Consider the following 15,114-nt stretch of genomic DNA (forward strand, 5'->3'; position numbering starts at 1 on the left):
CTCCTGGCTTATTTCGCTTAACATAATGATCTTCAGGTTCATCCACGAAGTCCTGCAACATTTTTGGTGCCCAATGTGAGGCTCAAGAAGCGGTACGTGAAATGGGGAATCAAAACTGTTGCTTCTAAGCCTTTTCATCCTCGGACTTCCGAGGGTGGGGAAAGCATGCCCCTATCTCCCGTCGCTCCCAGGCCTTTTCATGGCCGTTCCCTCCTTTTTTTTTTTTTTTTTTTTTTTTTTTTTTTTGAGACGGAGTCTGGCTCTGTCACCCAGGCTGAAGTGCAGTGGCGGATCTCAGCTCACTGCAAGCTCCGCCTCCCGGGTTCACGCCATTCTCCTGCCTCAGCCTCCCGAGTAGCTGGGACTACAGGCGCCCGCCATCTCGCCTGGCTAGTTTTTTGTATTTTTTAGTAGAGACAGGGTTTCACCGTGTTAGCCAGGATGGTCTTGATCTCCTGACCTCGTGATCCGCCCGTCTCGGCCTCCCAAAGTGCTGGGATTACAGGCTTGAGCCACCGCGCCCGGCCCATTCCTTCGTTTTTCAGGACTCCCTGGTGAGCAGCAGCTCCCCGCTCCCAAGCCGGGGCTGGGACACATGGCCCAAGGGTCCCGCACAGCAGGCTGGCTGGTTTCCAGCCATGCGCCACTGCGCAGCCTTCCCCTTCCCTCTCCAAGGGGTTTAACTCTATTAGACAGTAATTAAGCTTAAACTTTTCTCCCTGGTGGAGGAACCACTTGCATGAGAATAAGAGGTTATTCCCCAGGTATATTTACACCTTTTTTTTTTTTCCTCTTTTCCGCCCCATCAGCAGCAAAACCTTTAAAGTTTTTTTTTCCTCCCTTTACTAGGCTAGGCCCCCCAACTATCACTCTTTATATTTTCTGTAAAGCTTTAATTGTGAAAAAGGATTTGTGGGCTAGTCTTGGGCTGTGGCCAGTCTGGTGTGCTTTGCGTCTTTTTGTTTGCACCGCAAGCCTCCAGCATGTTTTACATCCTGGGGGCATGGTCAGTAACCACTTGGCAAGGCTTTGTTTAGCAACCGTGCCTTAGGGAGTGAGCCCCTCTGGTTCCACTTTAGCATGTTTTCCTAGCCCTGTCTCTTAAAGGGCCCCGCACAGCGACTGGGTTTTCTCCTGTCTCTGTGCGGGTTGTGTGTAATGTCTGTAAAAAGAGCTCTAATTGGCCTAAAGAAAGACAAGTGCTTGGATCATGTATTTTTTTTAAGGGAAGTTAAAATCTGTGGTATCTTTCAGTTCACATGACTTTAATCTTTGAGAAATAAAAACAGCCTTAAAGACTATTGGTAAAATGCAGGTCAGATAAAAGGTTTGATAAGTGGTTTGAGGTTACAAACTGCTTTTTGGGTTTTGAGAACTATTTGACTTGCTGGCTTCACAATTGGTAAGGGCTGGGGACATATGGAACTAATCACACCCTTAACTAAGAAGGCAAACTTGGCTGCAGTTAGCATACAATTAAAGCAACTTACCAAGTTTTACCTTAAAGTTAAAAATTGCCAGGTGTTACCGTTATAACATGTAATTGAGACCACTGGAAATAGATTTACAATCAACATGTGTAAAAACAGCAAAATGTGTTTTTGTGTATGCGGTTTTTTTGTTTGTTTGTTTGTTTTTTTTTTGGTAAAAGGTTGTAAGAAGGTGTAGAAATGTAAGCTTTGGCCTAGGGTTAAAGGATTGTTTTGAGTTAGATAGGAAAAGCTGAGGTTCAAAGAAGTGGCGGAAGAATTGTGGAAATGAATCTTGCAGAAGAGGTTCTCTGTGTGAACATATTGACTAAATTCAAAAAAGATATTACTTTTGTTTCTGTAAGTTGAGCATTGAAACAAAAGGACAACGTGCTCTTTGGCAAAATTTGTAAAGTGTTATAAAAGGTTTTTGCTTCTTTAAAATTTCTGAGTAATCATTTTGGTACAATAAATAACTCATGGTAATCTGGAATTCTGTTTCATAATATTAAGTGTTTTAAACCTCGAACATTTAACAGCCTTCCCCAAATAAAACTTTAGTTTCAAAATTGTCTTCCTTGGCACCTGGCTTTTTGAATATTTCAGAGGGCCTCTGAAGTGTCCAGGAAAGAGAGGTACACAGGATTATTTGACATGTTTAGGTACATGGGAATGCCAAAATGATGCTCAGTCTTCTTTAGGTTATATCTCGGTGAATAATTCTATGTTCCAAAATTGTATGGTATTTCTAAATTTCTAATGTCTGAGTATATGCTGTCAATCATAATTAAGGTTGTTATGTTAAGCTATTGAAACCACGGAGATAACCAAACGTCTTTGTCAATTGTGTTTCTGACTGTAACTAAACTGAACATTTTGCATTCACAGACAATTGTCTTGTTTTAATCCTTTTCATAGATAGTCTATAATGAGCTATAGCACTTTAACAGGTGCTCTCAAATATAGGCTTCTGATAACTTTACAGATTGTAACATTGGAATAAAGGAAAATGTACAGTACTAATGAAGAGCTGAAATGTTTATGAATATCAAGCAAAACAAGAGTTAACTAAATGGACTGAACTCAGGAAGCTGAAGCAATCTTTTTAACCTTTGCTTGGAATATTGCAGATCCTTGTTTTGTTTTTCAGAGTTAAGGAAAGTTATTTTGAGCTATTTATGGCTTTTAATAATTAAGCAAGGTATACTCCTATGATCAAAATTTGGAGCATGTTTGTTTCTCTCTGCCTGGTTCCTCTAAGAATTTGGAAACTATCTGTGAGCATTCTTAACTTGCGGCAATACAGGTGTTTGCATCAGTGCAATAAGAATCCATTTTGCTTTTGCAACAGGATATGATTGGAGAAAATGGTTATTTTACCAAGGCTTTGATTGGAAGGGTATGTTTCCTTTTAAGGAGTCAATATTAACTTGCAGAGCCAATAAAAGCCCATGGGGAAACTGGCTTCATACCCTTGTCTTTGCAGTCCCCATACAGGGTTCCTGGCTTGTGGTCAGTAAAGAATGTCACTTTCTAAAAGGTCTAGGAGCTCCAAGTTTATCTTGGGACCTTAAGAGGAAAGGATTACCCAACACACAGGTGTTTGAGGATACAAACTCATGGTTGGGCTTGGCTTTAAAAGGTCTTATCAGAGATTCCTTGTGGAACAAACTTCCATCAAAGCCAATCCAAAAGGCCTATATAGAAACAATTATTCTTGCTGCACTTTATGCAAACAATCAGGCCAAGAATAAGACTATAAAGGCTGTTTTGCAAACCATTCAGTCCTATGATGATTTTTTTTTTTTAGCAAAAATGAGGGCTGGAGAGAGAGATCATGTTTCAAAACTTACACATTTGTCATTAAATTCTAAACTAATTAGTTGTTTTTAAGTTTGCCTACATTTTAACCCTGCTTGTTCCTGTGAACCAACCAGCAATCTTCAGCTGCAGCTCAGAAAGAACAAGAGGGATGGGTAATGTAGAAATCTGGATCACTATTCTAGTTCCGAGCGATTATCCTGCAAATCCTGCCAGGTGAGGGAATAAATAGGGTGCCTATCACCCAGAAGTTTTCTTTTTGGGAAAGTAAAACCAGGTGAGCGAATTGAAGTCAAGCATCATGACCCAAATCCTAGCAAGCATCACTATAGCCACCAGTTACATGGGTGTGCCACGAGACATCCTTTCTCTCCCTTGTTGGAGGAGGACTCTGTTCCACAGTTTCACCTTAGCATCTGGCTTCTAATAAGGAGTCCATGCAACCGCCTGCGACACATTTTTGTCCCTGACTCAATTCCAAGCTTCAGGTCAGAGCCCTAGAAAAGAAAACTGGATCTGAGGGATCAAGAGGCAGACGATAACGGAAGTTAAAAGGCAAAGCGCAGGTGAGCATGGCCAATTCCTGCCGATTAAGCCAAGCCCAAGCTTCCTGTTTCATGGATAAAGGCCATGTTAATATCCATGGCATAAATGGGGTCTAGGGAACTCCCAGGCTACTGAAAGTAGGTTGGAAAGAACTATAGGTGAGAGCAGATAATTCCTGTTCTCTGGGCCCTCTCTGCTTCATGGGTGCAAGTCACTTTGACACCCATGGTGGCACCTGCCAAGGTCACCGGGACTCGGGGATGCAAGGATGGAAGAGGGAATGAGGATGCTCTTCCTTCTCTCCCACACATACCCTGAGTATCTGCTAGGAAGAGAAGGGAACCAGGGATGCCTGCGCCTCTCTTTCTAGATGGGTAGCCATTCATCTTCAGTCTGTACTCCTTTTGAATGCATCCTGAACCCTTGAGACTCTTTTAAAAAAAAAGTCTCCTTTTTTCTTTCTTCTCCTCGGTTCCCTCTTCACTAATAGGTAATTGTGACTCCATGCTATGGGACACCCCCCTCAGATGCATCCTCCAAACTAGAAAGAGTTAATTTCCCAAACCTTAAACTGCTTGGCTTGGGATTAGGTTCAGAGGAAGGGAGCCCAGAAGGTCAACATGCCTGCAAAAGGATAAAGTAGTTTTGCCATTCAGGCTTGTGGCCTCCCCTTCCCTGTGCAAACTGGTAAAAGGCCTTGGAATTTTTTGAGCTGTCCTACCCCTCCCCTTATTTTTTTTTGACACATGTTTTCTAATAACTTGGTTTGTCTGTTGTTGTCTTCAGGCCATCAAACTCCAAAAGTCATGCAACTGGAGCCTCTGAGGATGGCCCCTTCAGCCGGGAACCCTGAGGTCAGCCTCTAGAGAAGCTTTGACGGCTGTTTCCCCAAAACAGCGCCCTCTGCCATCAGGAAGCAGTTAAGATTGACTTTCATCCTTAACCTTAATCTAATGGCAGTTAGATATACTTCTTTAGAGAGGGAATGAGGCGGCCAGGTGGGAGGGGGTCCCTGGAGAAACTCCAACCAGCTGCCTACTGAGGTGGAGTCTTGGGGAGTTCATGCTGTTTGTAGCAGGGAGGAGCCTGCCCCCTCCTTTTCCTGTGTGGAGCTTGGGATTCAAACTGCCAGGTGGGAATTGCTCTAGCGGAGGGACTGTGACCTAGTGAGAGTCCCTGTTTTCCCCTTTTTTCCCTTTTCACCCAATAAAACCCTGCTTTACTCACCCTTTAAACCATCTGCGAGCCTAAATTTTTGTGGCTGTGGAACAAACAAGAACCCCGTCTTTAGATGAACAAAGGAAAATCCTGGAACACTAGCAGGGCTGACCTTTGGGGCATTTTGAAGACTACTGTGTTCTTTTTTGTTTGTTTTTGAAATGGAGTCTTGCTCCGTCGCCCGGGCTGGAGTGCAGTGCACTGCAACCTCTGCCTCCCAGGTTCAAGCAATTCTCCTGCCTCAGCTTCCAGAGTAGGTGGGATTGCAGGCATGCGCTACCATGCCCGCCTAATTTTTGTATTTTTAGTAGAGATGGGGTTTCGCCATTTTGGCCAGGCTGGTCTCAAACTCCTAACCTCAGGTGATCCACTCACCTTGGCCTCCCAAAGTGCTAGGATTACAGGCGTGAGCCAGCAATTGTGTTCTTTATCATACTTCCTGGGATTCAGAAATGAAGCAGTAGCCTTCAGTCTTGAAGGAAACAAAATAAGGGGTCCTGGTCAGAGTCCTGTTGTCTGTGGAACCTCATGATCTGCCCTAATAACACATCTTTGGATGTGTTTCTGGCTTTACCCTAAGATTTAGGCATTTGATGAATGGATGGGATCTGAGAATGTGCAGATCTCATCAACATCAATAAGTCTGTCTTGTTTTCAGCCCTGTTGTATAAGTGTCAGTTTGCACTACAAGAACAGTTACTGAATGCCACAGTTTCAAAACATTGCACTAGTCATAATTTTAAGAACTCAGCAAACAAAATTAACCAGACCTTTTTTCTTTCCCTCCCTCCGTCCGTCCCTCCCTTCCTTCCCTCCCTCCCCTTCCCTTTTCTTCTGATGTCAGAGATTGGCTACCTGTCTTCCTGGCTTCCTTTGTAGTGGGGGTAGCCATGTGGCTGAATTCTGGCCAAAGCCTTCCAGGACCATTTCTCCTTCCCACTCCCTGCCAGCTGGATGCAGAGGACTCCAAGATACATGGGAGGATGGAGATCTATTTTGAATAGAGCTTGGGTCCCTCAATGATTATAGGCTTTTGGCCTGAGTGAGAAATGAACATATATTATATTAAGCCTTTGATTTTTGTGATTTATTTTCAATAGCATCTAGCATTACCTTAATGAATAAACATCCTCAGTTTCTGTTGAATTTAGAATTTGAAAAATAGGCAGTATAGTCACATTGCTCAAAAATCAAAACAATATAAAAACCGTACATTGACAGTCTCACTTCCACTCTATTCTGTCCACCCTGCTCCATGCTCTCGTTTCCCAGCCCTATGGTGAACTACTTTAACAGCTTCTTGGATCTCTTTCCAATGTTTGTTTATGCATATAAGACAAAAAGTATATGTAAATAATATATATGAATGTATTCTTTTCTTTCCTTCATAGCTCAAAGGTAGCATACTATTCAAACTGTTTTGTATTTTGCTTCTTTCACATGACAAAATCTCCCGATGACCTTTCCATTGTGGTATATAAAAGACTTCTCAGTCTTTCATAGTTGCGTAGTATTTCATTGGGTAAAGTATAGATTATTTACCAGTCATCTATTGATGGACATTTGTCAACCCATCTCCTTGAAAGTAGTTATGTAACTGGAATAAATGAGTTTCAGTTTAGGATAAACCCGGTCCCAGTTGACTGCAGATCCTAGGCACTACCCCACCTTCTTTAGGAAGAGACAGGTACTTGGAAGAGTCTTTTCCTTATTCAAAAAAGGCAACAATATAAGGCATGAAGTGGGAGTCAGATAACCAAAATAAAGTGAGGGTGAGGTTGAATGGACTTGCCCTCATCACACCAGATTGCAGGAGAAAGACACACCACCTCTTTCAGCTGTCTCCACATAGTATCTGTCAACAGAGCATTACAATTATATTTGTACTCCAAGGCCCTATTTATCCTATCTCTAGTGAAACATCACTTTTGAGATCATCACTAATTTACATGTCAGAACCAACTCTTTCAGCCTCCAGCCCTCGTTGGTGAAGGAACAAAAAGTATACTGATTTTATTGCCAGTTTAAGAATTTGGGCTGCGCACAGTGGCTCACGCCTGTAATCCCAGCACTTTGGGGAGGCCATGGTGGGTGGATCATGAGGTCAGGAGTTCAATACCAGCCTGGCCAACATGGTGAAACTCTGTCTCTACTAAAAATACAAAAAATTAGCTGAGTGTGGTGGCACCTGCCTGTAGTCCCAGCTACTCAGGAGGCTGAAGCAGGAGAATCACTTGAACCCAGGAGATGGAGGTTGCAGTGAGCTGAGATCACGCCACTGCACTCCAGCCTAGGTGACAAAGCAAGACTGTCTCAAAAAAAAAAAAAAAAAAAAAAAAAAAAAAAGAATGTATAGCTCAGGGCTTAGGATCTCCACTCTATCTTCTCTCTCTGCCTCTTTCACAGCTTCTCCAGAATGTCTAAAACTAGACTCTGCACCCTCATCTTCCTATATCTTCCAGAATCAAAGTCAAGGAGCCATTGCTGAGTGTCATAAACCCTAAAGGCCAGAAACAAGTCTTATAGATTCTTTCTTCACAATGTTCCTCACATGGCGGAGGAGGAGGAGGCATGATTTGAACATAGCTTTGTGTGATTCCAAGTGCTGAGTGCTGAATGCTCTTCTATGCCGTATAAATTAGTTATTGCAGATGGTTTAGCACATAGACAGAGTTCCCACGCCAGTGTTCCCACCATTCTCACAAATAACAAAATACACTGAGAACACATTGAGGCATCCATCCTGGAAAAGGTTAGGAATTGTGTAGTCTGGTGGAATCCTACGTCTTTCAACACGGAAAGATCCCTAGAGATGAACTTGTCCCACAGGCTCCTTTCACAGATGAAGAGAGAGCATCAAAGAGGCTGGGCCTTGGTCAAGAGTGACACAGATGAGCAATGGGAATTTGGTGTTCTGATGTCCACTGCATTTTTGATTATGTTTCAAGCCTCACTTTCAAAAGTTTGTGTTATTAGCCATGCTTTTAACTCCTCTTAATTTAACAACTTTATTAATAGGCTGCTTTTGACCTGCATAAGTAGTCCTTAGTTTAATTTAGGCCGAAAGAAATCATTCATCATTGTAAAACCATTGGCCTTTGCAGCTGTGAGGACTGCAGGTTCCTGTGCTGTTCTGAAGGCAATGCTGAGCTTCGTGGGTAGCAGTAAGGGAAGGCCGGCTCCCTAGGCTGAGATGTGGAGAATGACTGTGTATTAGGCTGTTCTCAAATTGCTACAAAGAAATGCCTGAGACTGGGTAATTTATAAGAAAAGTGGTTTAATTGGCTCACAGTTCTGCAGGCTGTACAGTGCCAGAATCTACCTCTGGGAAGGCCTCAGGAAGCCTTAACTCATGCAGGAAGGTGAAGCAGGAGCAGGCACTTCACACGGCAAAAGCAGGAGCAAGAGAGTGTGGGCAGGGAGGTGCCACACACTTTTAAACGACCAGATCTCATGTGAACTCAGACTGAGAGCTCACTTATCACTGAGGGGATGGCCCAAGCCATTCATGAGGAATCTGCCCCCGTGATCTAAACACCTCCCACAAGGACCACCTCCAGCTTTGGGAGATTACATTTCAATATGAGATTTGGGTGGGGGCAAATATCTAAACTCTATCAGACTGCATCTGCTTTGAGCACGCTACTCCTCTTCCTACTGTTTCCCCTGAGCACCTACAATATTGCTGATTCCAAAGCTTCTTTGTTAATGTTGCAGAGCACATGAGTGCATCCCCAAGAAAACGACATCGATAATGACACCCATTTTTTGTTATCCTTTGATGCTCAGCCAGATTTTTCCACCCTGGTGTAAATTTAATACCCCACTCACAGTGTTGACCTATACAGACTTAATCTGTGACCTGTCAGAAAGCTTGTTCAACTTGCATTGTCACAAATTATAACTTAAAGAAATGCAGTGCCAGAGTAAAAGTTGTTGGACTGCTCCATCCTTAAGAGAAGAGGGGAGTGGGGGAGGCAGATCCATGTGCAGTTCTCTACTTTGTGGAGAACTGAGTTTCACCCATTATCCTTGGGATCATTGGGCATTAAACATAATTGGTTCAAGATAAACAAAGGTGGTGATGCTGATTTTCTCTGTTGAAGGATGTGCCCCCATCCTCCCAAACTTTGTAACAGGAGTTGTACCCATCTCTGACCACCTGAACCCACACTAGACTAATCATTGTATTTCATCCCTTTGGCATCTCTCACAAATGAACATATAATCCAAATCTGAAAAATAGGAAGTATTCTTTAGGATTTCCTTTGCTGGAATGAGCAAAATCACTTTTTTTCCCCATTTTCCTTGTGAGCTATAAACTATGACCTCAGAGCGGCCAGCATCTTTCCACACGTAGAAAAGCCCCAAACAATGGCAAGAACAGAATGTGGAGTGCTAGGTTCCCTAGCCTGCAGGCCTCAAAGCAGCCCTGGTTCCTGATATTCCTCCTTTGCAAGCCAAACTGATCATTTTCCAGAGAACCTCTTTGCTTAGCGTAGGTTGGATTCATGTAAAATAAAGAGTGCTGGCTATGCACTGTATTCCCAAGAGTTTGTTTTATAAACTAGGCTGTCAATTTTAAAATTTATGCTAAGAAATAACTGCCAAGAAGATTGGGGTATTACTATAGGCTGGGTAGCTCATTCTCTTCCCTAGAGGACAGCCTATGTGGGAAACCAAATTATGATGAAAAGGTTGCTTCGCAAGTGCAATGTCGGGATAAAAGGAGTAGGACAATCTCAAGGGGGCACTTTTGACAATCCGTGGTGCTTTGGGGACATAATGCCTGCTAAGTAGGACAGAACAATTCTGCCAACTAAACAAGGCCCTGCTCCCTTGCGTAGTTCTTAGAGGCACACTGACAGTTCTTCTGTCCAACTTTCCTCTTTAATATTTCTCGTCAATCACCAAATGATGTATACCTCTGGGACTTTGCCCATTGCCCTCACCATCCTCCCCCAACCCAAAGCCCCTCACTGCCACCCACCTTTTCTCTTCTCTGACTGTAGAAATTCATCTTATCTTCTTGAACCTGACAGCCCACACCAACTCCTCTGTGAGGCATTCCTGTTTCTGCCCAAATCAGAGTTTAATTCCACCCTCTCCTGTGCTTCCCTTTCAGAGCAAATTGTGCCCATTTTGCAGTGTTACAAGCTGTGGATGTGTTATGTCTTCTAGAAAATGAGTTCTTTGAGGACAGGGATAATGAGTTCAATCTTACCCATTCTTTGTGACCCCCAGTTTCTAATGTAATTCATTGCAAATAGTAGATGCACAAAATACATGTTGAGTGTTGCATATGGTAATATAAATTAGTGAAGTTTATTATTTGTTTCATTCATTACAGAGGGTTGGGTTGCTTAGGATTTTTTGAGTAACAAGTGACAGAAAATCAAACTAACTTGAAAGCGTTTGGGGTGAAGACCTCAGAAGCAGGCTTGAGCAACCAAATGACAGGGAGGGCAGGGACACAGTTGAGGCTTGAGAACAGCTGGTCCCAGGATTGTGGACATGCTGAGACTGCCTGTCTTTTGTCTCTGTATCACTCTCCAGTACCAAGGCAGACTGTCTTTCTCCTCACACGGGGGAACGTGGATGCGGACAGGCATAGAGTTTCACATCTCATCGTGTTTGCTACCCACAGGAACTGAAAAATTCCCCAGCTTGAGATGATAAATTCCTGTAGGACTAGAGGGGATATGAGGTAGATTGTGGCATTGGCCCCAAATCTTTATTTCTCCCTGAATCTTTATTCTTTGATTTTCACTGTGAAAGTTCTCCTCAGAAGACAGGCTACATTTCCCACCTCTTGACTTCATGTTTGGATGAAGTGGAGACAGCAGAGTATCCGGTCTCAAAGTATCCGGTCTCAAAGACTTCTGCTTCTGCCTTGCTTTTGTTCTTTGGCTATTTCATGAGAAGGACATGTCCAGGCCAGCTCTCAGGTCCCAGGATGGGATAAGAGGCCTGTGGAGCAGAGCCACTCAGCTTAGTCCAGGCTGCGGATGCTGACCCCCAACTCACCTAATTGCATGAGCGAGCTCAGCCAAGATCATCAGAGCTGCACAGCTGAGTCCAGCTGCCATTCATGTTACCCCCAGACCAGGGAAAATAAATGATTGTTGTTTTTAGCCACTGAGTTGTAAACCTAGAATTTTTGAGGCAATAGTTAACTGATATGAACTAAGTCTCAGGTTTGTGACTTCTTAGCTACTTGACCTTGGGGGAGGTGCCTACCCATCTGTATTTCATTCTCTACTTCTGTAAAATGGGGATGGTAACAGCATAGAATTTTTATGAGAATAAAAGTTGTTAAATATACAATGTCTGGTACATGAAAAACACTAATATATTTTAGTTATGATGGTGATGATGATTACTCTTTGACATGCCCACTCACAAACTGTTGTTGCCAGGGAGGTGGGAGAGGTCCTAGGACGTGACCTTGCTTGGGGAGGTGTTCATCCCTGGGCGAATTCAGTGAGGACAGAGGAGTGGAGGGTCTGGAAAAACATTGCAGCTGGTTGGATGTGGTGGAAGGAACATTCCCCAGAAGACATGAATTCTGATGCTATATTAAGATCAGAGGAAGTTTTGGCAGACAAAACAAAAAAAAGTGCACTTTGAACATTTTAGTTATTTCTAAAATCATAGTGTCATTGGAAACTCTGGATCACAACAAATGACCTCAGACACCTCACATAGGGCAAGGAGCATGAGTGCATCCCGTCTCCTCTGTTTACTGGGCATTTAATCTTAGGGAAGCTTGAATGAAAATAATAATTCCCATCTCCCAATGTGGTGTAAGGAATTAAATGAGATAATGTATGTAAAACAAGTGCTCTAGTCCATGACATATAGCAGGCACTCAGTAAGTGGTAGCTGTTGTTGTGGCTGGTATTCTTGGCCCCTCTGTGATGGGCTATTTCTCATTAGCTTCCACCGAAGGAGGGGAGCCTTCATGACCTTGTCTCTTGCATTTCTAGAGTTCTCTCCACTGACTGCAGCCTAAAGCACATGCTGTTAAAATCATGTTTATGAAGTCTGAACATGAGCAAGGTGCATCAATTCTAGCGCAATTAATGTTGAACATGTCCATGTCTCTAGTTTTTCAAAGGTGACAGGCTCAGAAGAAACCCTGTGATATCTGACCTGGAAATCCTTTTTGGTGCAGAATCTGAATTGCAAAGCTGTTGTTAAAACCTACAAATGATCAGCAATGGAATGGGAGACGTTAACTGCCTGTAACTCTTTGTCTCTCTTTGGCTGACACTCCTGACTGATGCTGGGAAAATGGCGAGCAGCTCGCTATGCTGGGCTGTAATTAGTGTATGCCTGGAAGTGCAGACATTTTCATAAATAGAACTTTGCGGGGAATTGCTCATTATTCCCATGATTTTAGGAAATAAAGAAAGACCCCAATTAGTTTTCAATCTCAAGAAAGAAAAAGAAGCAACAAGCAGTTATCCTCTGGCAACAAAGAGAGAGAGAGAGAGAACCTGGTAATACCCAGGGTTAAGTCTACAGGAATCACAGTCTGATGGAGTGGATTTTTCCCCTCTCATCCCCATGCGTGGCAGCAGATAGACACAATCTCCATCTTGCCCAGAGAAAGATGAAGATGTGTCTTAATAGGCTGGCATTTCTGAGCACTAAGCAATCACCCTTTGTCGTACCATGTGCTGGCATCAGGAAAATGAAGAGGAGAACAGTTCATAGTGTTTCAATGAAAGGCTTTACCTTGAAGAGGAGATGAACAGAGAAAATGTATGATGTCACTATGTGGAGTTAAACAAACTGCCATTCGTAATTGTAGATACATTCTTTGGATAAATTAAAAAGTTTTCATCATGGTAAGTATATGTTTGAACATGGGGTGTGTTGTAGTGACAGAGAGGTGGGAGGGTTGTAAGTGGAGCTCAGAGGGCTAGAATGTTCTAATACGTTGCTAAATTCAGGAAAGTGGAATTGTGCATCATGGGTTGTTCTGGTGCTTGGTCACTAGATCATCAGAGGCGACAGAAAGACATCAGCAGGCTCAGGCATCTCAGCATATCCACAGAAATGTCACTGCACTTGCTGTCCTTCAGAATAATTGGTTAATTCTCAGCCTGGGAAGGGGCTTCAATGAACTATGGAGATGCTATGATCACACAGCACCAGTGGTCCCAGCACAAAGGAGTTTATTTCAGTGGCTTTGCGGGGAAGACATGATCAATGGCTGTTTTTGAAAGATCTTGATTTTGGGTAAATTTACTTTCCCATCATGAGTGCCACGCTATCAGAAAGACAAATTAATTTAACATGAGTGACTTACTGCTCCCTTATGAATTACTTTCCAATTGTTTTTAATAGCATCTCTTTATCTCTAGCACAAGAAAACACAGTTGACCTTTAACAGCCTCTTTTATAAATGAACCCAATTGCAGTTCAGCTTTCCCACTTTCAGATCTTTATCTCCTGGCACCTTGAATCCAAACTCATCTGGATGCAGGTCCAGCTGTCTCTCTAATGGTATCTATCCATTAATTAAACACTCTATGCTTAACAGCTTGCACACCAGCAGCTGTAAAGGATGAGAAGGCAGTTCTCCTTTCATCTACAAATATTTATTTTCTTTTGGGAGGATTGGTTGGGAAAGATTAAGTGTATAGGAGGATGACCAGCTTATGGAGAATGTGTGTGTTTTGGTGGAAGTTTCCTGCCGAGTCACATCAGGTGCAGTTAGTAAGCAGGAAGGCTGGCTCCTAATCCCTGCAATCATAAATTATGAAATACCAGTTAAAACAAGCATCTGGGCTGAGGAATGTGTCTTTGTCCTCTCACTATTTTAATGAATGCGTGTGAATGAGTTTACAGGGAAGAGTGAATATAACTCAAATGGAATTGGACTCTGATATTTATGGGCTCCTGTCTGCACAGGAGCCGGGTCATGGCTTGTATATTCTTATCCTGCCACAGTGCATTATGGGGGCGTCCTTAGTCCATTTACCTTTTTCCGTGTTTCTCAGATTCATTCATCACTGAATTGTATAGAAACTTCCCTGGAATAGCAAAATAACAAGTTGAAAGTTAGGCACAGCATTAGCTTTTTAAAAATATAATTTTTGAATACAGAAGGAATATATGAGTGTGGTAGAATATTAGAAAACACAGAAAAGTAAAACTAGCAGAATAAATAGACTATATTGCAAATGCCTAAAGACTGAACAGTGGATACATCTTCCCAGATAACTTTTTATGTCTTTGGGATATATATATATATGTATATAATGTTGGGAGTAATCTGATTCTTTAGTTAACAATGTCTGTTTTTCAATTCAGTATTACTTTATTTCATCAAATATCAGACTATATTCACATTTTTATAATTGTCTCAAAAATGTTCCTTATTGCATTTAATTGTTACATCTCTAAGATCTCTTTCAGTCTGGTGTGGTACATTGTTTCATGCACTAATGTGTCAGAAAGAACGGACCAGTCATCCAGGAGGATGACTAAATTAAACTAAGCTCCATGGCTTAGTGTAGTTTCCCTGGTTAGCAGAGCCTGAGATAAAGACTTGGCAGCCAGTAGTTTTGGGAATGTGATCCCACGAAGTAGAAGTTAAGGAGCAGGAAAACAAACAGGAAAAAGGAAATGTTAATGGAGAGATAGATGTGTTATTAAAGTTGCCATTGTAAGCAGTGGGGTTCAATTCTGCCAGGATCTCTGAGAAAGATCCAGAATGCCCCTGGAATTGCCCATCTGAAAGACAGGAGTCTGAGGTATTTCACTGCCTCCCTTGGGAAGGAAGACATTAACTTCTCTCTGCTTTGAGCTGTGCTTATACAGGCCTGGAGCTTATGGGGTATCAGAGAACATCTTGAGCAAGAACATGGAAACACTCACCCAGCATCTCTCCACTTTAGCTGCAATCAGAGGTGGGCCAAGGGCATGTAATGTGGGCACTGGAGCCCGTGTTGTAGATTTGTCTGAATTTTTTCGCCTCATTTTTTCTCGATTTATTGCAGCATTCAGCTTATTTCTCTATTGAGGAATTTTCTACAAACAAAAA

This window comes from Papio anubis, chromosome 4 (genome assembly GCF_008728515.1).
Source record: "Papio anubis isolate 15944 chromosome 4, Panubis1.0, whole genome shotgun sequence".
Classification (NCBI taxonomy): domain Eukaryota; kingdom Metazoa; phylum Chordata; class Mammalia; order Primates; family Cercopithecidae; genus Papio; species Papio anubis.